General features: G+C 40.8%; 1 protein-coding gene across 3 annotated transcripts in view; it reads left to right on the top strand.

The window, feature by feature from the left end:
* Positions 1–27,863, top strand: part of PALLD (palladin, cytoskeletal associated protein) — a 270,815-nt gene that overhangs the window by 40,495 nt on the left and 202,457 nt on the right. The window contains exon 1 of one of the 3 annotated variants that reach the window (XM_048509989.1): positions 15,725–16,341. The exons of the other annotated variants lie outside the window; for them this stretch is intronic. The gene's annotated coding sequence lies outside the window, so the exon portion shown is untranslated. Of the gene's footprint in view, positions 1–15,724; positions 16,342–27,863 lie in introns of those variants that run through there. 3 annotated transcript variants of the gene reach the window in all.

Raw genomic sequence — 27,863 nt, 5'->3', positions numbered from 1 at the left:
GCAAGAGACGTATCCCGGTTTGTCCAAGAAGTTTGCATGGTTCCCAATCTTAAAGCTGGTTTGTCCCGCGATATTTCCCTCCTCCCAGGTTTTTCAAAAACCACTAAAATGCTGATCTTTTTCCAAAACCCCACATTGAATCGCTTCTGTGCAACGGCCACGGGAGCAACACCCCCACTCCCTGATCTCACTGCCTTACATCATGCTCGCCCTGCTCAAGCTCATTCTTGCCAAGCGCCACTCACTAGCCGAGCTGCAGCCAGCCCAGTCCTGCAGCTCCCATCTCATGTTCCCAATGGGATCCAGGTAGGGGAGGGCTGAATATATTGGTATATTTGGTATATTGTGGGGGGGGGGGGAAGGGGAGGTGTGTCTAGTGTTGTGGTTTCCTGCACACCTTTAAATGTGGATAGGAGATAGTGTTCTGCCCAGCATTGGTAATTTTTAAACTTTGTATAGCACAACATGCTTACCATATTGCTCAGCGCACCGGCTCCTTTCCAAAGCTAGAGAAAAGCGTGGGGGGGGGGGTGTCCTGTTTTCCTACGGTTGCTGTGGATCTGTCAATCAGAAGCATTGCCTTTGGTAGGGGAAAAGAGCCAATCAGAATGCAGCATGTTGAAGCATGCATGCTGCATCTACGTTGTAAAAACAAAATAAACTGGGCTCATGTTAAAGAAATTGGAGTATTTCCTCCTGATCTTAACTTGACTTTTTCACAGAAACAAGCATCTATGCAAAGGGAGAAACCAGGATAAAATAGACCCAGATTGTAAGATACTGATTGCCACCTGGTATAATTGTGCTGTGCCAAAAAGGCCTTGGATTTATACTCCGCTTTTCTCAACCCAAAGGAATCTCAAAGTGGTTTACAAGTTCCTTCCCTTCCTCTTCCCACGACAGACACCTTGTGGGGTAAGTGGCGCAGAGGGACTTCTGAGAGAACTGTGACTAGCCCAAGGTCACCCAATAGGCTTCATGTGTAGGTGTGAGGAAACAAATCCAGTTCACCAGATAAGAGTCTGCTGCTCATGTAGAGAAGTGGGGCATCCAACCTTGTTCTCCAGGTTAGAGTCCACCACTCTTAACCACTACGTAATGGCATTATTGATAGATAAGACAAAATATGTACTGCAATATCAGTTTTCTTCCTGTTTCATTGATAAGGTTTCACAACAAACTTACTTCCTGATTCACAACTTCAATCTTTGTTGGAGCAGACCATAACAGGAGGCAGAGCTCCATACCCTATAGCTTTGCCACTGGTATAATAATGAAAAAGGGAATTACTATAGCTAAGGGTTATTGCCTTCTATCTGAACTCCAATTTCCCAGGGATAACTATTAAGAGAAGAGCCAAATGGGAAACGTTGGAAAACCCACAAGTTGATTTGTCAGTCTTGGGAAACACAGGACTGGTTTTCATGCAATAAACAAGCAGCATTTCGCAATACTGGAATGATGTTTTGAACTGTGGATAAGGCTTCTGGTACATTTTTGTTGTGATTGATTAAGAAAGAGAAAGGAAATTTGCCTGAAAACCTGATGATAATTTGAGAACTATGTTGCAGCTGTTGATAAAGCATAATTTCAGTGTGTCCACTGACATTATTGTGGCACCTAACAGGAAACCTCAGCAGTCAGGGTTGTGTGAAAATAGAGTGGAATTAGAGCATATGGTATGTGGGAAATATGAAGGGGACAAAACTATTTTATGTGAAATTTCACACTGCTTTTAAAAGAAAAACAGAAAAAATTTACCCCTAGTGTAATGGAATAGAATGCTAACTAAATGAGGTAGCTCATTGGTGCCTTCCTAATAAATCATAGGATTCCATGACATCAGTTTTATCTATGCTGTCATTTTTAGCCAACTTTTTAAATATATTTGTTAACATCAGGTTATTCTTGCCTATGTGTTTTCCTTTGAATGGCATGGAAAATATTGCCTTTGAAAATATATTCATAAGGACAGCCAGTAATATATAGTATATAAACGGGATGATGTTTGCAAGCTGACCCTGGGGATCTTTAGTGTATAAGCAGGACCACAATATTTATTAAATAAAGTTGAAGGGCTGTGAACCCCAGTCTGCCTGGTGCTTTTTCATTGAACACAATTGCTGATTTGGAGACATTTATTAGACTACTGTACATGCAGTGGTAACATATTATAGTGTACATTTTGGTGCCAACATATATTCTTAAAAGGATGGCAGGTCTTTTTTTTTTAATTAAGCATGATTCTTACATATTATTTCCCTGGTTGACATTGAATTAGATTAGCATTTCTGTCACCGCTATAATTTTAGTTTGCCAGGGTTTTATTGGATCATTTTGTTCAACAGTGAAAGAGTAACAAATGGCCTGTAAATTATCATAAAAATGTCAGAATTAAGTATGTGAAGCCAAACTGACATGCCAACTACAGTCACCTGTGAGGTACTGTTTTATGGCCTTTCTACCAATTCATATCTCTTTCCCCAAGAACAATCCAGAATTCTGTTGTAAAAACTGTTGGTACCTATTACAGTTTTGCATGTGACAGGCCTTGTTTATTGAACTTCCAAACACTTTATGCTATCCTAAATACTGGTTCTACTAACAAGGCCAATTGAGTTAAATGAGAGCTATTTTAAAAAATAACAATATACTTAGAATCATGTGGAAAGAGTTTTTAGTTAGGCCTGGATGTTAATTAATCATGGAAAGCAACAAAATGAGCAGAGGTTTTTAGGAAAGGGGAAAGGTAAAGGAGAGGTTGCTGATCATTATTGATTGCAGTGTTAAAATTGTTCTAAATGTAAATTTAGAATACATGAATATATACCTGCTTGTGGAAGACACCAATAGAGTGAAACAGATGAATCTTCCTAGGAAGGGAGTTCTGAATTTTTGGTGCTATCACCAAGAAAGCCCCTTATTGGGTCACCATTCATCTAGCTTCCAATGGAGGGGACAACAAAAGCAGGGCATCCAAGGAAAACTGGAGTGAATTGGTAGGTTCATATTGGAGAAGGCAGAGTTTCAGTTACGTTGGTCCCAGACCATTCAAAAGCAATATCAACACCTTGAACTGAGTCTGGAAACAAATTGGAAGCCAACATAGATTTAAAAAGACTGAAGTGATATCATCCCTAGGACCCATTTAAGTCACCTTAAAACTGGGAGTTGAGGTTTGGGGAGATTCAGGGGCCAACACAGTGGAGTCCAAGTAGCAGAGTGAGGAGCTATTAAAGCAGGGAGAAAAAATTGTGGAGTGTAGAAGGGGTTCTCAGAAGAAAACCAGAGTTCTGACCAGCAGACATCTGGACAGGAGCTCTGCAGAATAGTTGGCTAGAGCTTGGGGTCTTTCTTTCTTTTCTTTCTTTCTTTCTTTTCTTTCTTTCTTTCTTTTCTTTCTTTCTTTCTTTCTTTTATTTTCTTTCTTTCTTTATTTCATTTCCTTTTTTAAAAAAGGTCCTGGGAGGATTGGTCATCCTGATTCTAGATTAGATTGAGATAAGAAGTTTGAATCTCATTGACAGGTTAAAGTTAACTCCTGTCATACTTTGATGAGGAAAAAATACCTTGATTAGGCTATTGTGAGCCAGATCTGCATGGGCACAAAGATCCGCGCAAGGCAAAAATGACTGATGAGATTAGAGTGGAGGACAATTTAATGATTTAAGTGCCTTCCCTGATAGATTCACCAATCTTGGGTTGGGCAGAAACCTCTGTGGTATGTGGACAATGGGTAATGTCCTCAGCGTTTAGCAATCTTTTGTTCATGGCAAAGATACCCCATGGTGATGAGAGAGATTACATTTAATCAGTTTTAATTTGGGCAACATCCTTCCTCATTCCTGGGATTCTCCAGTGTCATGGCTGAACCCAGGTGCCTTTTGAGACTCCCCAAGTTTCAGATCCCCTGGCATTTAAGCTCTAAAAAGAGATGGCTATTAAAACAACTAAATTCAAAATAAAAAAGGATTTTACTTTCTAAGCTGGAGGAGGGGGCAGGGTCCTCACATTCCTGTTTCCAGCCCCAATAGGCCCCTGGTCATTCTGAAGAATTCTGCAGCTTTGCACTGTGGAAATGCAATGATGGCAGAGAAATATTGTATCATTGCCTCTGTCACCTCCACAGAGTAGATTTAAATGTGAGCTCTAGCCAGTGGTGGGATTCAAATAATTTAACAACCAGTTCTGGTGGTGGGATTCAAATAATTTAACAACTGGTTGTATACAAGCACCATTTTAACTTTCACTTCAAAGTTCATGCTGAAGTTGGGGTCATAGACGCTCTGCTGAATCCCACCGCACTGGTTCTAGCTTCCGATTGCCATGTCAGATTCCAGCGGTGGAGTCTTTTCTCCCACTCATCATCACTCCAGCCATCTCCCCTGTCTTTTCATCATCCACAGCCCTTCATATTGCTAGTATATGTCAACTGCTTCTAGCCCTTCATCCTATGCATCATTACTTCAGAGAGAATGACACTGTTGGGCTCTTCCCTTGGAGGAACATGTGACCTGGTCTGACCCACCCCTGCTTTGGAATATTCCACACTGATCATGCTATAATGCATTTTACATGTCAGTGACACATTCCTGATATAACTGTCTGAGGCTGTCTATTAATTCCAGTTTCTCTAGTTCAAATAAAATTAATAACCTTTTCAAAGACACTTGAAATGCACTTTGCTGAATTAGTTACACCTACTGCTAAAAACTGTGACTAATGCACCTAATTTGTCTTTGCAAGAGGTCATAAAATCTAATTCAAGATAAAACTGGAAAAATATTTTGCAATGAAACTGCAAGTAACAAAATGTGTTAACTTTCATCAATATTAGTGAACCATTTTTGTAAATTCTTTATAGGACTGTCTGATGTGGTTCTGCATGTATACTTTTTTTTATTCCAACCCTTTCCTTCCATGAATTGAATCATTCTTTATTATGTGGATCTTTTTATTGTATTGAAAAAATGAATTTAATCATTTTGTTACCTCTTTAAGTTACCACCGCTGGTCTGGGAAGGTTTGGAGGTAGTCCCTGTGGAGGGTGGAATTTGGGAAGGGAGTTCACCTAGAACAGGGGTCTGCAACCTACGGCTCTCCAGATGTTCATGGACTATAATTCCCATCATCCCCTGCCAGCATGGCCAATTGGCCTTGCTGGCAGGGGCTGATGGGATTTGTAGTCCATGAACATCTGGAGAGCCACAGGTTGCAGACCCCTGACCTAGAAACTATAGTATATTATAGCATGTTCTGTGAAGCTGCCATTTTGTTCAGAGGAACTGGTCCCTGTAATCTGGAAATATTTGTAATTCCAGGAGAACTCCAGGAGGTTGGCAACCATAATGTAAGTGAGTCCTTAATATCAGGAACAACCACTCTTTTTAAAGGAAAAGCAATCAGGCTGAACTCTCCCATTTTGAGCATGGGATAGGCAATTACGAATATTAGATAACACTCAAATAAAAATTATTTTATTCCAGTAGTTTTGGACTGGTTTTGGGGAGGGGAGAGACCTCTGCAGGGAATAATGCCATACAGTCTACCCTTTAAAGCAGGAGAACTAATTTATATATTTTGAAGATCAGTTGTAATTCTGAAAGATCTCCAGGCCCCACCTGAAGTTTGGCAACTGTACTGGATGGAGGAAGCAGTGAGAGGTACCCAAGATCAGAGAAAGGCTGAAAGCAGAATCAAACCCAAAAGCCAACCCCAGAGAAATCTGGAGCCCAAAGGCATAGTAGAAGCAAAGAAGGCAGGATAACGAAGGGGTCAAAGTTGGTACCCCTTCACTTACATGCTTGGAGGATTGCACATAGAGCTAGTTACACCAGTGCTAGTGGACACATAGGGATGCCCAAATGCACCTGCAAAAGAAACAAAAGGAAAAGAAAATTGTATCAGGGAAGAGGTCCAGGGATGAACTGCTAGGGAACCTGATCCATGCCAAGGGGTGGGTGTCAAAGAGCCCAGTACTAAGCCTGGGGGTAAATATGACACTTAACACACATATTTTGAAGTCTAAATATAACATTGTGCTGGGGAATTTGTTTTGCTGTGTAGTTCTCTAAATGACAAATTGGATGCTATAATGATACCCAGGCATGTCTATAGTGAGATGGGGGGGGGGGGATTTCTGCTGGGATCAGCTGCTTTTCCTACCAGTCATAATTTTGATATTGTATGGAGCCCAGCCTCACTGATCAGAGCAAGGGTATGATGGGTGTCAATTTTAATTCAAGGGTTTGGTATCAAGAGGGGCTGCCTGACACTTAATATCATTCTTCACCCTCCCAAATGAAGAATGCAGAGCTTCAGACAATGCCCCTCCTAAAGGCACAGTCTTTTTAATGTGATTAACAACAGCCTAGCCTTGAGATTGCACACCTGACTCCAGTTCCACAACGAACTGGTAAATGTCCACACCTTAATCTCATCAGCGAACCTGCTGTGTTGCCCTGCATCCTTTCTCCTAACATCAGCTTAAATTCAGAAACCTCCTATCCAACTATTAAGGGTGATCAAACCCCTGTCCAAGTTCATCAAGATTTGTAATGTGCCTGTTTCCTAAGCTTCTCAAGTTCTGTGCACTTGTGAATGTATTTTTGTTATTTTTGATCCCTTAGTAAAATCATAACCCTTTTTGCTTCAGTTCTGGTTTTGAGTGGATTTCCTGAGGAATCAACCTATGTATACACTGGTAGAGATCCCCTACCCACCTCTGGCATTGCCAGTCTGTTTCCAGCTAATTCTCACATTAATTAAAGGAACAGAACAGACCAAACCAATTGAGGTAACAGTAAAATAATTAATGACACATCTCCATTGCAGAATTACCATAATTTTGTTTACTAGATATTAACTCTCTGGAAAAGTATGACGCTTACCTAGAAAAGATGTGATTTATTTCCATTTCGCTTTTTTGAAATTGAGTTATTTGGCTTGGTTTCTTAATGCTCTGCAGTAGCATTTTGAAGATTTTTGTTTGTTTCCAATTAGGAAAGTCAGTTCATACTAGAAGTAGGTGAAAGAGGCAGACTGGTGAAACTCATTCCTCACAGCTATCCATACCACAAACATGAACATTGTCTATATAAAAATTGATTGATGAATACAGGAGGCTCATTGCAGCTGAAGCATGAACTGAGTCCTCTCTGGTACAGTCAACAGTTTCTACCAGGTGATCTATGGGGAAGCTGTTCCCCCTGGCTGACCTATACTATGGGAGCTCTGCCAAACATATCTTATCTGGAAATCATTCTCCTTGCAAGTGTTCACAATTACTTTCTCAAATGTAGAATGGGATAGGATACACATAAAAATTAATTTTAGTTCAAAATAAAAAAGATCCCAAGTCTTACATAAGTCTTTTACTAGACTATTTCATAGATGTTTTTATTTCACTACTGTATGACAGTTGACTACTCTTGGCGTTCTTTTCTTATGTTCTCACATTGCTGAACCTTTATTGTTAAAACTATAAAAATCTATTCAATGTCCAACAACTTCTTGTATGTACTGAAAACATAGAACCCCCAACCAGAGTTCTATGTGTGTTATAGAGTACATAAAATTAAAGCTACCTTTTCAGGGGAGGGGGCATATTTCAGCTGTAATTGGAAACTTTCTTTGGGGCCCTATTTGGGAGGGAAAGTGGCACAGAGGTATGTAAAATAAATACATAAATTATATGACTCAGCAAATTAAGAGAACTTGGCTGAGAAATTTTAAAAAATTATTATTATTATTATTATTATTATTATTATTATTATTATTATTACTATTATTATTACTATTATTATTATTATTATTATTATTATTATTATTATTATTTGCATTTTCCACACTATATAATGCTGTGTTTTTGGTATCCATACTGCATGTTAAACAGAACCGTCAAAAGTTGAGTGAGCTTGATTTTTTTTCCTTTAAATTTACACAAGTGTAAGGTGGCCTTCATCTATCCTGAAAAACATCCTTTTATTGCGGAATCACTTGTCAGGTTTTCACAAGCAAGACTATGAAATATTTCAGTTCAAAAAATGCTTGTTTCAATTGTTTGACATATATGGGCACTCTTGGGCCTGTGCATGAGCCAAAAATAAGACTGCTTTTCATTGAAAGCATATGGAGCAGCGAACATGGAAACCTATAAAAGTCTTCCATTTCTTCACTGGCACTACAGCTTTCAAAAAGATCCAGTTAAAATAATAAAAAGATAAATGTTGAGGAAAAAGCCTCCATTCTGTTAATGTTCTGAAATGCCATAAGAGAGATGTAAACTGAGATAACGAGGGATTTTTTTTTGCTGTGACAAAGTTTATTTTACTCTCCCCCCTGCACGCACGCACACACCCACACCCACATACACACCATGAATTCAAGATTATAATGTATTCAAAGATGTTTGGAAATTCATTCTTGATTGAATGCAATAACTGTGGAATCATTTCGAGACAAATGGTTGAGTTTGAGGGCCTGCAAAATATTGTTCACGTGTATTAAAAAAAAAACTAAATCTAAATCATTATAAGTTGAATCCAACCAGCTTTTTCATTCAATTTTACCCGCTTCTTCTTTTTGCTACAGTTCACATCCTACATGGCTTTTGTCATGGTAGGTCCTATGATTCCCACCATAGCCTTTGTGGGAAAGCTGGTTGGATCCAAACCTGTTAATTCCTGGAAAAGGATCTAAATCATTTAGGAAAACAAATTTTTTTGTAGTAGTAAATTCCATGCATATGAGTGATGACAACTACTTTTATTGCCATGTTTTCTATACATACAATGCTTAGTTATTTTATTCTATACCCCACTTGTAGCTTTTGGGTGTCTATCTCTCCGAAAACATTCTCCTAAACTGTGAAAAAAAAGTAGAGGGGCAGCATTTTTGGAAGCGCCTCAGACATTTCATCAACATACTTTTAAAAAATTATTTTATTAAATTTCTAGACTGCATCTCCCCTCTCAGGTTTGGGGTAATTTTCAACATTAGATATCAATACAATGATAACATCTAGAAGCAGTTAAAACTAATGAAGCTATACATCCATCTACACAACAAGATAGCGAATTATCTCTGTTATTGAGTCCCACTACATATGAAAGGGCAAATTAAGCAATCTGGATAAGTGGGGATGGAAAGATAGAGGGATGGAGGAAGAGGCCAAAATGGTCCCCACTGCTGCCTCAACCATATGACTGGTGGAACAGCTCTGTCTTACAGACCCTGCAGAATTGCATTAAATCTTGCAGGGCTCTGGTCTCATTGGACAGAGCATCCACAGCAGTGTTTCAGAAGAACAGCCACCACCACCCTGAAAATGGAAGAAATCAGTTTTTTTAAAAAAACAACAACACCTCAGCCCCATTTTGGGAACAGTAAACAAAACCCTTTGTATAAAGAGGGGTTTTTTTAAAAAAAATCTATTTGTAGCTAGGAGCCAAAACAGTTGTGTTTGAAATAACAAAACAAATCTGTTAGCAACCAGCTGCTAAAATGGATTATAAAGGTTGCTTGAAAGAGGCCTCTAAGTCTACCACACAGAGTTATTGTGAAAATAAAATGGAGAAGGAGTGATACATGGGTGCCATGCTGAGATCCTTGAAAGAAGGGATGGATAAGAATGCATTTTTTAAAAAAAAAAATTGCTTCACTGGATAGGAAAGTATTTTGTTTACACTATAATTAAGGAATGGTGTGACATCACTTTAAATATCAACAGTTTAACAATTCATTAGATTTTTTTTTAAGATGGCATAATGTTCAAATTAGACATAACCTTCAGTGGCACATGGTTTTAAGCCTTCTGGGAAGACCACGGATCAGTTCAGACTGCCTTCTTATTTTCTGTGCAGCATGCGGCATTTAGTATTCTTGAGCACGGCAAATTGTTCCATTCAAGTTATTTCATGTGATATTAAAATGTATTTCCTCCCAAAATTGTTTTTGACACTTTCTATAGACTTGCCAAGTGAATATATCTGTTCCTGGTTTAGCTAGGTCTAAAAGAATTTTTCTTATGAGAAATTGCCATCGGGTACAGGGCAGAGCAGAATGTTATAAAATTACCTGCTGTTTTTAATACTTTAAAAATTTCAAGGAATTCAAACTTCATGTTTTTGATATAACCTAGCTATAGTCTGAGCTGTTTCTCCACTCACTGTAGTCTCTCTTTAACCAGTACAAACAGGATGAGAAATTTTGCTGGTTACCTCAAAAGCTACTAACCTACACTGGCCAATGTGTAGGAAATGCAATTGAATGGAACAATGAAGATCAAACAGACTGAAACAGCAGGATTCCCTAGACTGCATGAGGTTTTAATGTATGTAACCTGGATATTATGAGGAATTAGACTAGATAGTCAATGAAATCCTTTCCAAAATTATGGCCATATGAGATGTTTTTCGAGTTTATCTTCCATCTTCATTTCAGCACCAGCCCAGAGTGGACCTATGATAGTCTTTTTCTATATCTCGTTTCCCAAAACTTCCAGCATCACATAAGCAAGTAATTGATCAATTCGTGTTTAATTTTTATCACTATGTTTCTAAAGTTAATAGTCTATAAACCTATTTGAATCCTTATGTAACGTCTTTTAGCACTTTCATCGAGGGCTCTTTTATTCAAAACTTCTTCAATTCTAGTGAGTGCTTATTTACTTATTCATATACAATATTTATATCCCACATTATTTTCTTAGACTTAAGGTGGTTAGCAGTCATTTGGTAACTGTCAGCAGCACCAATCTATGCAGAGTTATAACCATCCAAGTCCATTTGACTTTGAAGGGTCTATTTCTGATTGACCTGCCTGGACGGACCAGATCTCAAATGCACATTAGGTCTCGGTAGTACTTGAATAGGACATCCCCAAACAAATTTAGGGTTACTATGTGGAGGCAGGTATGCAAATCACCTATGCTCATTTCTTGGCTTGCCATAAGTTAGCTGAGACTTGACATCACTTTCTGCTACAACTCCAATTAGGACTGCACTGTAGAAGATCAGTTCTCAAGCAATCAGGATCTCCTTTGCAACGATGAAGACTAGAAACTCTGGTCTCTTTCTGGATCTAGAAAAGTATAGCATGTTCCTCTTAGTTTCTTTATTCTTCCCAATTTATTGATGGAACACTGTGCAACACTAATTTATTGAACTGTATTTGTGTAGTTCTGCTCCAAGGATAGCTGTGGTCTGATTTATACATATATGTACATCGCTGAATAACACATCATCACTCAGTGGGAAGTCCTGGACTGCCTCCATTGGAAAGTACTGTGGCTGTTTCACACATGTAACTCATCAGCTGAGGCTCTAGCCATCCCACAATGAACATGAATGTTGTATATGACAGTGCTGACAAGGAAAGGACAATGTAGCGGATTTAGCCATTATTTGCCAACTTTTCAAAAAGGTCTATTCTTCTGCTTGGCATTTAGTTTAGTTAATTAGTCAAACCTTTCCAATGGCTCCACAATTACAACATTTTGAGAATATTGCATGAAGAATGAAGTAATAACTGTAGCAGACAAATCAGATCCCAAGTTTTGCTTGAAGGAAAACTTTGACACAGACTAACTACAGCAAGGTCATAGGGATGGGATTTATTATTATTTTTATGGATAATGTATAAACAATGATAAAAGCTAATAATTCAAGTGGAACCCAGCCAAATCGCAATCATAATCATATTTCATAACAGTTGTAATGAACCAGTTTGTTCATGAACTTCTCAGTAGGTCTTTAGCTGGTAAATGATGAAAATGTTGAAAGGATTCCTTTTTATTCCCAAGAGTTTCCTTGAAACAAAAGGCATACAGCTTGCAACTGTGAGCTTCCTAATGAAGACTGTGTTCTTTTTTTGTAGCAAAAATCCATCTTGGAATATCTATTAAGGGTCCACAGATTACGGCCAGGGGTTGTAGTTGTCTCTTCACCTACTCCCTGTAAAATCCTACACTCACAGCACTTCCTTTTGATAGTATGCTGAAAGTATAAATACCACTTAAATACAGTGGAATGTCTGCATTTTCCTACTACAAATCCAACTAATACCTTTCTTAGGATCAATTGTGAGTAGCCTGCAAGCTTTCAAATGCACCAGGAGTCTTATTCAAGCTTGATACCTAGTGAGATAAGAAGGAGGAAGAGGGAGAAAGAGACATTACTGGACAAGATTCTGAAGGAATAATTACATTTTTAAATGAAATCTGAAATATGCTTAAAATTGAATAAATAATGCATTAACATAGATTTACAGTACATTCCTAAGAAGACCTTCCCTGGTGTGACACCACTGAATACACCAGAATGAGATTCTGAGTAAATTTGCTTACCAGGGCCAGTTCCAGGTTTGTGTGTGCCCTGGGCAATTCACTATAACTGGGGTTCCTTTTCTCTTGGTACAGCCCCTTTCCCTTCTAACCACATCCCTTCCATGTGGCTCCTCCCCTTCAACTCTTCTTTAATCTCTCCCTTTTGAATTTCAGTTTGCTTACTCGCATAAAGAGGCCATACAAAAGTTTGCCATCTCACTAGTTTGTAGAAAAACATAAGAGAAAAATATATACTTTCCATTATTTTATTTGGAGTCAATATTGGCATCAATATAAATGTTGTTTTGGAACAGCCTTGGTCTAAGCCAGGGGCCCTCAGTCTTTTTGAGTCTGCAGGCACCACTGGAATTCAGACACAGCACAGTGGACACAGTCACAAAAATGGCTGCTACAGAAGATCAGGCCAGACACAAAATGACTGGCCCAGTTTACCTTCAGTTACATAGTAAAAATCCTTGTTTTGCAGTAGCAGCTGCTGCCAAAACAAAAAGTTTGTTTAAAAAACATCTGCAGAGCCAATCAAAATCCCCAATGGCCAATCAGAAGCTCGTTACAAGATGCACTGAGTTGTTTTTACCTGAAAACAGGGCACTTGGTGCATAACCACCAACAACAAAATCCTTAAATTTATGATATAGTAAGTCATCCTCAATGCTGACATTTTTTTAAAGTGACATCTGTAGCTTTTTTTGCAATAGTGAAATGGGTTCAAATGAATCAATGTTATAAAATGAATCAATGTTATAAAATGAATCAATGTAATAAAATGTGAAAATGAAAATGAAAATCCATTGGGGCAGTTTGGGAAGCAAAAACAACCCTGGAAAAGATGCCACATGGGACCGGAGCAACTGGTTGGCAGCTAGCTTGTAGTGGCAGCTTGTTCGCTTTGCATGGGACAAGACCGCCAGTTCACTTGCAGCTGCTAAGTCCACCAGCTTGCTCAAATAATGCCCTACAGGGGCTCCCTGAATGGAATGAGGTAGTCCCACCAGGTTATCAGCCCACCAGGATGTTTCCTTGTGGCTTTAATGGCCAATCAATCCCTCTTGTGTACGTTGTGCACCTTCTGTGAAGAATAATATTGTAGTATATGTGCAAGAGATGTGTTTGTGTTCCATTTCTTTGTGAGAAGATACAGGTCTATTCAGGACAGTACTCTTTCCCTTTTCCTCCCATACTTCATTTCACAAGACAGGAAGGAGTTGTGCGCTATTGAATGCGTTGTGGCAGAAAATTTCTTCAGATGCCTCAGCCAGCCCATTGGTGTGTATCTGAAGTGGTTTGTGCCTAACAATCCATTTTTCCACAAGAGCTGCATAGCCCAACTGGTTGTAGAATTTCTTTTTTATGTGAGCTGACACCATACCAGTCTGCGTCATGCATCAAGTTATTATCTCCATAAACCATTAGGTGCCATGTCTAATTAAAAAAAAATACTGCAAGAAAGGCAGTGGTTTGGGGTAGACTCCCTGGACTGCTAGAGACAGAAATTGGCCTGGTGAAAGTGGTATCCAGCTACAATAGAATAGAATAGAATAGAATAGAATAGAATAGAATAGAATCTTTATTGGCCAAGTGTGATTGGACACACAAGGAATTTGTCTCCGGTGCATATGCTCTCAGTGTACATAAAAGAAAATACATTTGTCAAGAATCATAAGGTACAGCACTTAATGATTGTCATATAGGTCTAGTAAGCAATCAGGAAACAATCAATAGTAATAAAAACATAAAATGTAAAATCATAAAATAAAATGAAATGTCAGCACAGGCTATAGTCATACAGTCATAATTGGGAGGAGATGGGTAATAGGAATGATGAAAAAGTAGTGCAGTAATTATATAATAAATATATAATAAATAGATGGACATTATCCAGGGAATTATTTGTTTAACAGAGTGATGGCATTCGGGGAAAAAACTGTTCTTATGTCTAGTTGTCTTGGTGTGCAGTGCTCTGTAAGCGGCGTTTAGAGGGTAAGAGTTGAAACAGTTTATGTCCAGGATGCGAGGGGTCAGTAAATATTTTCACAGCCCTTTTTTTGACCCGTGCAGTATACAGGTCCTCAATGGAAGGCAGGTTAGCAGCAATTGTTTTTTCTGCAGTTCTGATTATTCTCTGAAGTCTGTGTCGATCTTGTTGGGTTGCAGAACCAAACCACACAGTTATAGAGGTGCAGATGACAGACTCAATGATTCCTCTGTAGAACTGTATCAGCAGCTCCTTGGGCAGTTTGAGCTTCCTGAGTTGGCTCAGAAAGAACATTCTTTGTTGTGCTTTTTTAATGACATTTTTGATATTAGGTGACCATTTTAGGTCATGAGATATGATGGAGCCTAGAAATTTAAAGGTCTCTACTGTTGATACTGTGTTGTCTAGTATTGTGAGAGGAGGTAGGATGGGAGGGTTTCTCCTGAAATCTACCACCATTTCTACGGTTTTAAGTGTGTTCAGTTCTAGATTGTTCCAGTGGCACCACGAGGCTAGTTGTTCAACCTCCTGTCTGTATGCGGTTTCATCGTTGTCTCGAATGAGACCAATCACTGTTGTATCATCTGCAAATTTCAGTATTTTAACAGATGGATCATTTGAGATGCAGTCATTGGTATACAGAGAGAAGAGAAGTGGTGAAAGTACACAGCCTTGGGGGGCCCCTGTGCTCATTTTACAGGTGTCTGATGTAATTTTTCCTAGCTTCACCTGCTGTTTCCTATCTGTTAGGAAGCTTGTGATCCACTTACAAATATGCTCAGGTACTGCTAGCTGATTTAGTTTGGTTAGAAGAATGTCCGGTCTGATAGTATTGAATGCTGAACTAAAGTCAACAAAGAGGACCCTTGCATAGGTCTTTGGCGATTCAAGATGCTGTAGGATATAGTGCAAAGCCATATTAACAGCATCATCTGTCGATCTATTTGCTCGGTATGCAAATTGCAAGGGGTCCAACAGTGGATCCGTGATGGTTTTCAAATGGTACATCACTAGCCTTTCAAAAGTTTTCATAACTACAGATGTTAGAGCAACTGGTCTGTAGTAGAACTGCACGGTCTCAGCAAATCACTTGCCTTGCGTTTGCTTGATTTTATGTCACATCTTTAAACAGGCCGCTGACACGAAGTGAACATCCCTCTGTGTCGAGGCTGACAAGGTGCCTCCTGCGAAAGAAGGCTCAGGCTGTGGCCCATTAAACCACAGCCGCCAGGAATCCCATAGGATGGAGTCGTTCAGGAGTAGCACTGCCAGGTCACAAAAGGAAACTTTCAATAGCTGTTGTGCTGGGGAGGAGGGGAGTGACAGGCAAAAACAGGCCGGTCGGATAAAAGCCACATTGTGTCTCGTAATTGACTGTTAATTGGTCCTAAACACTCCCTTCGCCCAAGCTGCCCCGGCGGATCCCGGAGCCTGCCTGGTGATCGGAGTCCGAGATCCTGAGCGCAGCCAACTTCCCCGCAAGCATCTCCGGCATTTTGTTCGCCACCTTCTCCGCGCGATCCCACAAGACGCCAGAGAGAGCCGGGCACACTTGGGAGCAGAGGACAGGCTTGAAAGGAGCCGGATCACCCTGGTGGTTTTCTTTCGTGTTATTTTTGGACATCCCCGGCATTCCTCCCCGACGCCTCCCGAGCCCCCAGCTCCTGCCTGCTTGGCGAGAGCGCGCACGCACACACACACACACACACACAGATACAGACACATACACGATCCGCGCTCGTCCTGGGGAGCAACAACAAGAGCCCCAAGTTGGCCGCGCGCCAGACGCTTTGCTCTCGCCTCCCCCGCTGCCAGCAGCCTTTGTTCGGGCTTGGGAAGCGGGGCGGACTCCTCGCAGGCGAGCGTCTCCCTCCGGGGGTTTCCCTTGCAAGTGGCGCGGCCGTTCCTGGGTCTCCAGGCGGAAAACCGGGCTGTCGGACGCAGGGGGAGCTGAAGATCCCCCGAGAGGGCTGGGGGGTTAGAGGACGGCGAGGGGGGGATCCTGCTCTCTATTCCAACGGTAAGTGCCAGTGGTTACACTGCATATGAGGACTGAGTAAAGTATTCTTGCGTGGGGTGGGGGGAGGGGCGTGACGGCTGCACAGAACTCCCCCTCCCCCGGCATTTATTTGGATGATACAATTTGTACTTAGTGATGGATGCCTTCGAGCAGTTTCCGTTCGTCTGTCGGTTCCCTCTGAATCAGCAAAAGAAAGAATGAGAGGATTTAGTTCCATTCAAAAGTTACCTCTCTTGTGCTGAAAAGGGCTTTAGTGTTCGGCTCCGTGTGGCTACGCGCACACGAACTAGAGCAGCTTGTACCCAACTGCAGTCTAATTCCTGAAAGCCAAGGAGGTGTTTAGTTAGTATGACTCTACTTGGGAGGTGGGGAGTGTTACGGCTGACCCAGGTAACGGACACATTTGTGCCTGCCAGGGGTTCACGTAAGCAGAGAGGATGTTTCTTCCTTCTCAGACCTAAACTTTATGGAAACTACAAACAGCCAAGTTCTTTGAATGGTCCTCATTCATTCAACACCCCCCCCCATCGCGCCCGCCCCCCCCCGCCCCCACACACTTTCCTACTCCTCAAGAAAGAGTTCAGGATTTTCCCAGCATAACACTTAAAAAAACAATAGGAAGCTGTTGTCTGGACATGCTTCGTTTTTAGCAGACCATTGATGCGGCTGATATTGCTCTGTCCGGGCTTTTGTGCAGCTCCCTGCCCCCTTTCACCAATTTAAAACAACATCCTAGAGTTGCACCCGCAGCAAAGATAAACAGTGACAGCAGTCCTGAATCATCAGATATATACGTGAGCCCCACTGATTTTAAGGGGAGAAAGTTAGACCATCTATGTAACTTTCCTTTACAAATCAATGAAAGTCTAAAATGCTTAACTTTGGTTGGATCATATCTTCTAAGGCTGTTGATGCAAAAGATTAAAATAGACATAGAAAGAAAATGAATATCTCTAGTCATGCAGTTAAAAATGTTTGGATCTGATCTGCTTTCTGTTTATCAGGGAATGTTGTGTTTACAGAAAGTTTGTGTGACATTAAATGAGCATTTGAAGCTGTCTTTCCAATACCACACAATATTAATTTAGCTCTCCTACCTTGACAGCTAGGTTCCATCAATGAAATAAGAATCAGCCCTCTAGGAACAACTTTGTCTTAAAGTTTTCAAGGGGCAGTAATGTTGTAACCCGCTAACTATTTGTGTTGGCAATATAATGCAGCTAAATTCCCTTGACAAAACGATCCAGTCTGTGGATCCAAGTATGAAAAGGAAGTTGATTACAATTAAAAATAGATGTGAATTGGTAAACTAACCTACAGCCTTTATAAAATGAATGAATGTCAATTAAAAATGGTGGAGAGACAGTAATTTTACTTCCGTTCCTCAGTAGTTGCTCCTTCGTCTGGATAATAATTCCAGCATCTTCTGTTGATCTGTGCAGAAGCACATGGTGAACAAGTGTTCTATTAATCTAATCAGCTGTTTGCTAATGGGGATTTTGAGTTCTTGTTTAACGTGAATAGCGTTTGAGTTTCATTCTCTGTACAACAACTTGTCATCATTGCATTGGGAACCACATCTCTTCTTGCATGCTGTTGTTTAGTCTATTTATACAACAGAATTCACTCAGTTGGAACTAGAGACCACAACTACCAAAGATTCCTGGTCAGTTCTAAAATTGGAATGGGCCTTTCTGGAACTGTGTTTCCCCTCTAGTGGCATCATGTCCAGCAATGTTTTACGTTACTCAGTTTCCAGAGATGCACCATCAGTTCTGTACTGAGAAAAGTGTGCTGCTGTTCTCTCTGTCCTGATTTCATGTTTAATCTGCATTTAATTTTTAAAGGTTGACATAACATACTGCTGGAAAAGCCCCAGAAGTCACATCAGTTGAAACTATCTTAGTCCTTGTGTAGGAGTCCCAAGGCATGTGCCCCCTGCAGGTTTACACCCACAATGTAGCTCCCCAAGTGTATGTCAAATAGAGTGTAAACAAAAAAAAGAGCCAATGTTTCCCCCCTGGAAAAAAAACCCTACAAAAACTAGAGCAGACAGCTCCTGGTAAAACAGGTTGCAGGAAAAGTGTGCCAAGGGAACCAGAGTTATCAACAGTTCTGTCCTAGGAAACTTTCTTCTTCTGATCTGGTATATCATAATCATTGAACGCTGAGTATGAAATGAGATAAATCCATAAGGTTTCCCCAAAAATAATTTAACGGGGTAAAACGCTATCACATTCTTGTCTTGTCTCTTGTGATGGTGATAAAGACTGTCCTTAAACATATATTTAAGAGTGCAATCGTTAATAGCATTATGCCTTTCTAAATCCACTGAATTATTTAGGATTACACTGTATACATTTTAACTGCTGCAAACTAAAAATGTAGAAACACTTCTGTTTTGTTTTATTTAATGATATATTTTAGTGTTTGGAATAATTGTTTCATTTGGGGTTTTGTTTTGCCTTTTGCTTGGGCTGTGGATCGATTGAATTTAGTTTTGGACATATAACAAAACAATCCTACGTAGAGTTACACCCTTCTATGTCCATTGAAGTCATTTCTGTCTAGATCAGGGTAAATAGCATTGAACGTACTAGGTGTGGCTGATAACATAACTTGGGAGAGCCAACGGCCAGACCAGGTGTTAGGTGCTTCTTTAAGGATTTGCAGTTGCAGTGTTAAATAATTGATAGTCTGGGCACTTTACTGTAATGAACTTGTGGAGAACTAATTCCCTATATTATTTTAAACTGAGGCCTTTGGGGCACTTTTGGTCTCTTCAGGTTAAGCGGACATTACCTTTGGGTGAGATTCTCAATTGTGCACCTTCTCCCCCTTTTCAGAACTCACCATGCTGCAGATCCGAGAAGCCCCACAGTTTCTAGAAGTGGGCAAAGCATTTTTTTTCCATGCCTATGCAGGAAAAGTGGATAAGAGCAGTATTCATTTTGCTTCCTTTGGCTTTTCTGCTCTTCTCCGCCTTCCCTCACCCACACAGGAGCAGTTCTACTGGCATTTCTGTGGGCATGATAGGACTTCTTTTGGGGTTTTTTTTTTTTGTAAATTTGAACATTTTTGATTTATCCCAGGAGTGATAGACTGAAAAAACAGCCCTTTAAAAAAAATCAAAAACAGATGGCAAACAATTACCTTAACCCGGAAGCATTCTCCTCAGGGAGCAGGCAAAATGGCAGCTGGGCTCAGGAGAAGCAGTGGGGCACCTCCTTGCATGAAAATGAGAAAATGTGGTGAGACCCCACTGCGAAGCACACAGCCACATAAAAACTGTAAGTGCACAAAGGGCCTCTAAGGTGTAAATTGGGCCTTGTTTCAAGAAATGCTGGTAATTTTCCTACAATCTGTCAACTACTCATTTAGTCTAGAAATTCTAATGCATGTGTTGGCAACTTGCTTGTACAGTTTGTCCAATATATTTTGACCCTCATGGACTAAGTACTGTGCCTGATGACATATTCAGCATGCCTGGCTCACTTTTGATAGCATACTTGGCCCACTTGAAAATGACATCACAGCACAATGCTAGCTAACCAATGTGTGTTGGTATGGCAGAATTATGAAGTTGATACTTCATAAACATTTGTGGCCCAGATCCAATTGTGTTCTGAATTCTTCAGAAGAGCTTTTAAGAAAAAGAGTTTGGAGAAAGCTGGTTATATCATCCCTGGTATAAAATATAGTTGGAAGTTCAGTATCGTCAAGGAAGCACAGAACATCTTGGCAGGATCATTGGGCAAAATTATTTCATGACTATTGCTTGAATGTGCATGACATGCAATATATATTTTATATGCTTCAAATTATCCTTAATGTTTACAGCACACCTGAAAAATAGAGGGTAGGGTGGTTTTTTTCATTTTGACCAAGTCAGTACTTTGCACTGATTGGCTACTTGACCTATAACTGAATTTGCAGATAGAAAACCATTTCTGAATGATGTAATTAACCACTGTGTCTGCCAGCTGATTGTGGTATCTGTGAGTGTTGCAATAAAAAGGCCAAATTTTTGGTCTGGCTTCAATAGCTGTGGTTTCTGGAACTTTGTGGTGACTTTGAACCATTTTAGATTCTTTTCTCCTGAACCAATTAAGATATGATGTCACTTTCTAAATTCAAGACCTTAACACTGAAGGATTTTGTTTTGAATGTGACTTCACCCTAGGGATGGGAAAACTGCCCCATAATTTCATTGTAGTGCAGATCTGCCTATTCAAGCACATTCCACTGTTCACAGACTTAGCCACCAAATGACCTTGTGGCCAGAGTAGTTCAGAACTGGATAAATATGATTTTTAAAACAGTCTATGGGCACACTGCAATATACATTTAAGAAAATACTTTGTGTGAATGTTAATTTTCTGCCTTATTGAGACCACATGGCTCTAGTTGACTTTTTAAAAAACATATACATTTTTGGCTAGGCTGGTTACAATGAGTTTCTTTTCTTTTTAATTGCCCAGAGTGACAGAATTGGAATACAGCATAAAGCTTAGACAAAGCTAATGTATGTTTTAAGGGTGCTTCAAAACATAGGGTTTTTGGGATATCAGGCAAATTGATTCACCACACTGGACATGCGTAGGCCATTTGGAAACTGAACCTGACTGATCTCAGTTATTCCAAATGGAAGACTTACAAATGGGATGAATCATCAGTCCGTGTCTTGTTGTTGCAAAACCCAATGTAATCAGGCTGATGTATGAGCTGGTTTCTCAGTGTATTATTGTACTATTGTAACTCGCTCTATGCGGGCCTTCCCTTGCACTTGATCCGGAGACTTAAACTGGTCCAGCATGCAGCAGCGCGTTTGCTTACGGGCAGCGCCAGCTGGGACCATATCCAGCCTGTCCTACGCCAGCTGCACTGGCTCCCGGTGGAGTTCCGAATCATTTTCAAGGTGCTGGTGTTGACCTTCAAGGCCTTACGCGGCCTGGGACCCTCGTACCTTCGAGACCGCATCACCCCATATGTCCCTACGCGGCCTCTCCGTTCGGCGGAGGCCAATCTGTTGGTGGTCCCTGGCCCCTCGATGATGCGGCTGGCCTCCACGCGGGCCAGGGCTTTCACGGCCCTGGCCCCGGCCTGGTGGAACACTCTTCCTCCAACTGTCCGGGCCCTGCGGGACCTTGGTGAGTTCCGCAGGGCCTGCAAGACGGAGTTGTTCCGCCGGGCCTTTGGAGGGACCAGCCGCTGATGGCGCCCCCCCCCCTGTTCCAACAAATGGGTCTCGCCGTTCCTCCCTCCTAGGGAGGGTTTTTAAAAGTGGGGTTGCTGGACGCCTCTTGTTATTATCGCTGCCTTAAATTGTTTTAACTGGTGTTTTAATTATGTTTTATGTTGTACACCGCCCAGAGCCCCCGCGGATTGGGCGGTATAAAAATCTAAATAATAAATAAATAAATTAAAAATTAAACCAGCAAAGCCTAAGCATGGAGTTTTATGGACAACTGATAGCTCCATCCTTCCTTTCACCAGCAAGCAAAGTGAAGTTTCTTCCCTCTTGCTATTGCTTAAGCTCTTTGTTAAGCCTAGTTAACAAAGAGGTTAACCTCTTAATGAAGCAGTATATAACAGGATAATTTTATATTTGACTGCCTACATGCCAGTGTTGTTCTTTCCAAGAGGCAAAACAGTAACATCAGGGGAAGTAACTTTATCAAAGGCTTCTTGTAGATGACATTAGCTTTTAGGAACAATCCATGCCACAGCAGTTCCCATATCACTGAAGTTTACCCAGTCACAATGCTGTACCAGCTAAGAGCAGAAGACTTTATCCCTTGAAAGGAAACGTAATCAGTGCTTCCTTACAGCACTGTCTCAACCTTTAATGAGATTTGTTTTGTTACATTTTTTGGAAGTTGGATGCGTCCCCTCCTACATTACTGAAGTGAACATTTATCCTTTTTTTTCAAATAGGGACACAGGTATAGGTACACAGTGTACTTGCAGTGTACATGTAAGATGGTGCACCTCTCTGTCCATTTTATGGAAATCATGTATGAATTATGCTGGCTCAAAACCACTGTGATGGTGGTGAAAGAGTCTAGCTGTTATTATCTTGAAAGAATAATATACACATTATTGTGAAGGAGAGCATACAACCAAATCCATATTTTCAAATACTGTTGCAGGCTTTCCAAACAGTTTGTCTATGGTACAGAAATCATAGTTTTTATTAGTGCCCTGGGCACCCTTTTTGTTAGGCTGCCCATACCCTTGCCAGGAGCAGGAGATACTTCCCCACTGCCACTCAGCTGGCCAGGTGCAGGGGAAGAGAATGGTAACAAATGGGAAGCCAGCAGCATCCCAAAATGCTGACATCACTTCCCAAACACAGTGTTTTTGCCAAATGCCATAGTGCCCCTGGCATTACCCAGCACTTCAGTTATATAACATCATATGTAGATCCCCACTCTGGTTGCCAGACCCTGCCTGGTAACCCCACTTTTTATATAATATCTATGAATTAAAATAACAGGAACTGGCAGCACTGAAAACATGCCCATCTTTACTTAAACGACTGTCGTGCGCGTGTAGACTGAGAGCCTTCTCCCAACTCTTCAAATTAGGAAGCAAAGAGAGAACAAATGGTACTGATTGTAGGATCATGTGGGAAAGAAGACAAGCCTGATGGACTAGTTTTCTCATCTGACAACTTGTTAGATGCTGCCATGCTGTGAAACTCTTTGTAGGATTCCGATTTCAGCCTTAGATTTCTAATGGCTGTTGGCTAGCAGATGTCTAGCAAATGTTGTTCAAGTTAGCTAGTGATTGGCGAGTTCACCATGGCACAAATCAGAATGGGTTTTCAGCAAGCATTTGGCCCATCTGCTTTCTGAATATTCTCTCACCGCATGTAATGGTGGCATGTGGATGCTGATAGTGCACCCATGTGCCAACATTATGCGCTCTCTTAAATTGTATTTTAGTTTTGATACTGCTTGTGTAACTGAAGTTCTAGTTGTGCTACAAGATCAATTCAGATGTTCCTGCAGTTTATCTGTTAATTTAATGCAATATTGTTCTATATATTGTATTAAAGAAAGTCTGCACAAGTGTCTATAAAGTAGCTGGTTTGTAGTACTCAGGCTGCTGATAACTGTTTGTGCATGCCCAGGATCTCATTTAACATTCTGAGCCAGAAAAAGCATCTGGGAAATGTTGCATGATAAACTGGATAAATGCCCATCCAGGAAAGAAAGAAAAACTCTCCAGTAACATTGAAGACAAAGCCGAATTAAGACAAATCCAGACCTATCTATAAGTTTAACAGACCCCATAACATTACCACAAAATGATCATATAGTAAAGGGTGGAGGTTATGTTTAGAAAACCCTTTGAATCTGAGGTAATAAACTGTTGTTTGCTTTGTTTGAGCATAAATCCAGCTCTGACTGAATATGTACATATGCTGAATAGTTCAGTGTATGTCAACTTTTCTAACCACATGCTATGGGAAAGTGGTTGTCTTGTCAAACTGTCACTTGTTTTGGCAGCATTGTTATAATCCTTTTTCCACATATGATTTCAGAACTCTTTATTCAACCAATAAAGTGTTGATAATATAATTGGGAATGGAGGACATCCTTATCTTCCTAATAGCTGAAATCCACAAATCTAATGTTTCACTTCAGTGGTTTCCACAAATTGTACTGCTTATAAATCTGCTAAATGTACAGATGGAAAAAAATTTAACCTGACCTGAGACTGAATTGTCACATGACATATTCCTTGTGACCTACATTACCCTTTTAAGTCATGGTCCATTTGAATCTTGTCCCTGAATTCATCTAACAGTTATTTTCCTCTCAGTCCAAGCTTCACTCTAATACTAGATAAATGCTTCTTTTGTTGAAGAGAGTATTTCTGTGTTGGAGGAAAAACATGGTGCAATGTGGTCATTAAGACCAACCTAGTAGAAAGGAGTCAGAATATCTAGTCCACTATTGGAAGCAACTGGGTCATTGTACTTACTAGGTGAAATATTTTCAGATGTTTGATTGTGCCATTCCAACCAAATGCCATGTTCCATGCACATTCTTTCTGTTTTTTAAGATTACTGTTTTGTGCCTGTAAAGCCTTTGGTACATGCAAACAGAACATTGGATTTTTTGGGGAATACATCTGTATGATCCAAAACGCATTCACACAAAAATTCCATGCATTGCTCCATTTACACCAAATGGCAACTTCCCATATTGAGAGATTCATGCTTAGCACATGTTTCCATTGTATCGAATAAGAGCACCAAAATCAAATATTTGAAAAGTGAAGTGAAGTACTTTCCAGTATTCTCCAATGGGAATATATCAGTTGTAAGAGTTTTGAGGGGGGGTTGTTTTTGTTTTTTTAGGTCCAGCAACCTGTAGGAGATTTATGTTCATGATTTCCTTGTAGCATTAACAGGAGTAGACTACATAAAAACATTGTACAGCAATACACGAATGGTCCCTTAATATTTAAATGTCTATAATTTACTACCCCACAGAGCAACATGAGAACTTGCCTGCCATCCATCCAGACCTTTGTTCACCAGACTGTGCTGGGTAATAAAAAAAACCCTGAATAACTTTATGGCTAATAACATTAGTAATTCTATATGTTTGGGATCAAATCTAATTCTGAGGAGTGTAATAATAGAAAGGAGGGTGGTCTTGCAGTTTAAAATACAGATCCTCAGGTCAAATTTCAGGGTTCTGTTCAAGCTCTATAAACTGTTGGTGTAGCAAAGAACAGTTTACGCTTATACTTCAGCTTGAAAGAAATATAATGGGAAAATTTTCTCACAAGGCAGTGTGATTCCTATATGGAATGTGATATATAGCCTCAACATTTTTCCTGAGTCAAATGGAACAGTGATTTCACTCAGTTAAGGTTTACCAAGTAACATAAAGAGAGAGAAGTGGTGGTCGTGTATCTGATATCTTCTCCAAAACAATGTATCTGTAGGATTGCCAGCTATGGGTTGGGAAATTATTGGAAGTTTGGGGATAGAGCCTGAGGAGGGCAGGGTCTGGGTAGGAGAGGAATCCCAACAGTGGCCCTTTCCCCACTTACCTTAAGCCCCGCGCTACTCTCCTCAAGTAGCGTGGGGTACAGCTGCACTCCCCACTTCAGGGGCGGCTAGAACGCAGCCGCCCCGATGCCTCTCTCACGCCCCATCAGCGGGCGTAATTCCTGGCGCCTTTTGAAATGGCAACTTCTTGATGTGACCCTGCGCAGAAGCCGCCTGGGGTCGATGGAACTTTCCGGGGCGCGCGTGCCAGGAATTGCTCCCCAGGAATTGCGTGCAGCAACCCTCCGACAGAGGTGAGTGGGGAAAGGACCAGTAGAGTCCACCCTCCAAAGCAACCATTTTCTACAGGGGGCGTGATCTCTGTTGCCTGGAGATAGGGATGCCAGCCTCCAGGCAGGACCTGGGGATCCTCTGGAATTACAGCTCATCTCTACACTACAGAGACCAGCTCCTCTGGAGAAAATGGATTCTTTGGACGGTGGACTGTGTGGCCTTGTACCCAGAAATGTATCTACAGCAAATGTCAAACTGTGCCACTCAGCCTCTTGTGATCTAGATGTTATGCCCCTACTGATACACCCCTAGATTGCATGACCCTTTTTTGTTGCTGCATCACACTCGATGCTCATATTTAACTTACTGTCCACCTGTACTCCAAGATCTTGTTCACACACACTGCCACTCAGTTGTGTATCTCCCATCCAGAGAGAATGGGGAGAAGGGGAAAAGAGTGAGGAAGGGGAGGAAGAGAGATAAATAGGGGAAAGAGAGAGGAAGTGGGGAGAGAGAAACGGGAAAGGGGCGAGTAATGGGAGAAGGGAGTGAAAGGGGGAGGAGGAGGAGAGAGGAATCAGGGAAAGGGAGAAATGGGGAAAGGGAGAGAAAGGAGAGAGAGAGAAAGGGAGAGAGAGAAAAAGAGGGGAAGGGAGAGAAAGGGAAAGGAGAGAGAAAAGGGAAAAGATGAAAGAAATTTGAAGAAATCTCACTTTTCTATTTGCTGGAAAACATTCTCTCACTTGAATCTCAAGTTCAAATAGATCACGGCATAATCAGGGGTTCAGATATGGATCTGCTATAATCCTATAGAAAATAGAGGGACAAGTTTGAAGAGAGGTATGCTGTTGAGAAGTACTGCATGCCCCTAATGCCCTTCTGCCATTTCCACCAAGCTGATATTCCTTCCCTTGTCTGGTTTGAATGCCAGTGCAGGAAAGATTCTCTGTTCTCATCTTTTCAGTTCTGTTTATTAAATCAGAGGCCTCCTCTCCAGTTCCACACAATTCAGGGGGATCCAAGTCTAACTAAAGCTGAGCCAAAATTTTGAATCTCCCCCCCGCCTCCCAAGGACACAAAAGGAGCCCCTGTTTTTTTCAGTCTTTGGAGAAGAAAACAAATATGTAAAATATTCAGACTCTGGTGTAGATCTCATTCTATCACCGCAAATGGTTTGTTATAAAAAGGCTTTGCAAAAGACAAGCCACCATGGCAGAGATTTGTAAGGAGTTGACATTCCATACCCCATTTGTAAATGTTATGAGTCCAAATTGAATCTCTTCTGACATTCAGGAGAAGATGGAAATTGTCTAACAGGGGTAAAGCAGTTTGAAAGGGAGTTTTTCAGTGGGAAAATGGCATGAGAGGGGATGGTAATAAAGTTTCTTCCCTTTACATTGTTCTCTCACTCGACATAACAATCCCACTGGTTGATCTTTATGAAGGGGCGGGGGGGGGGGAAGCTTTTAAAAATAAACCTTAGTTAATATGGCTCTATAGAGGCAAATGGGCGGTTCCATTCTCTGCATAATACTGTGGAATGCTTCTCTAAAGTGACCGAGGAAGACAAGCCATGAAGCAGAAAAGGGATCCTGGTTTTACAGAAAAGGGTGCCCCCCTGAGAAAACACTGTTATTTCTATCAAAACATCATACAATTAAAACATTCAGACCTTTCCAGGAAATTAAACATTGCCTGTTTAATTTATTTACTTCATTTGTGCTCCACCTTCATTTGGGTCCTCCATGGTGGCTTACACCATTCCCTTCTTCCTTTTATCCTCACAACAACTTCATGTGGTAGGTTAAACTGAGTATGTGACTAGCAGAAGGTTACCTGGCAAGCTTTTGTGGCACAATGTAGATTCAATCCTGGGCCTCCCAGATCCTGCCTCAGCACTCTGGTTGCTACACCAAACTGTCTCTAACTACATTGTCTTCTACTGTTCACAGATAATATGAACCTGAGATGCTAGTTTGTGGGGGTGGGAATGAGGATTGGACATGACTATGGAAACCAGGCCATGAATTTTGCTATATGATCTTTAGCCAGGTATCTTTATTGGCTTAATCTACCTCACAGGATTGTTGTGAAAATAAGATAGAGGAGCCATGTACACATCTCTGAACTCCTGGAGGAAGTAGAGAATCACCTTATTCCTCACAGCGAACTGACTTAAATCCCACCCCCATACCTATAAAAACACACATAA

This window comes from Sphaerodactylus townsendi, linkage group LG10 (genome assembly GCF_021028975.2).
Source record: "Sphaerodactylus townsendi isolate TG3544 linkage group LG10, MPM_Stown_v2.3, whole genome shotgun sequence".
Taxonomy (NCBI): domain Eukaryota; kingdom Metazoa; phylum Chordata; class Lepidosauria; order Squamata; family Sphaerodactylidae; genus Sphaerodactylus; species Sphaerodactylus townsendi.
This window is presented reverse-complemented; position numbering and strand designations above follow the sequence as displayed.